Here is a 375-nt window from a genome sequence, read left to right as displayed (position 1 = left end):
AACTCCAAGTGTGATTTAGCCTTCCTGATTTCACTCCTGCATGCCTGAACAATATTTTTGTACTCCTCCCTGGTCATTTGTCCAGTTAGCCATCTTTTAATCTATTTAATTTGTGCCATGCTGATTTTATAACCTTGTTGTAAATCAAAATGTTGTGCAGGAACAAGTCAAATGCCATACAAATGTCTATTACAACATCACTATTGCCTTTATCAACCAAGGATGTAATATACAAAAAATATCAAAATTAGTTTGACAAGATCTAGTTTCCATAAACTAATGTTAATTGGCATTATGTAACCCCCCTTGAATTCTTTATTAAATCAAGTCCCAAATTAGCCACTCCATTATCTTGCCCAAATCAAAGTCAGACTA

Source organism: Chelonoidis abingdonii, chromosome 1, assembly GCF_003597395.2.
Source record: "Chelonoidis abingdonii isolate Lonesome George chromosome 1, CheloAbing_2.0, whole genome shotgun sequence".
Lineage (NCBI taxonomy): Eukaryota > Metazoa > Chordata > Testudines > Testudinidae > Chelonoidis > Chelonoidis abingdonii.
Note: the sequence above shows the minus strand (reverse complement) of the source record.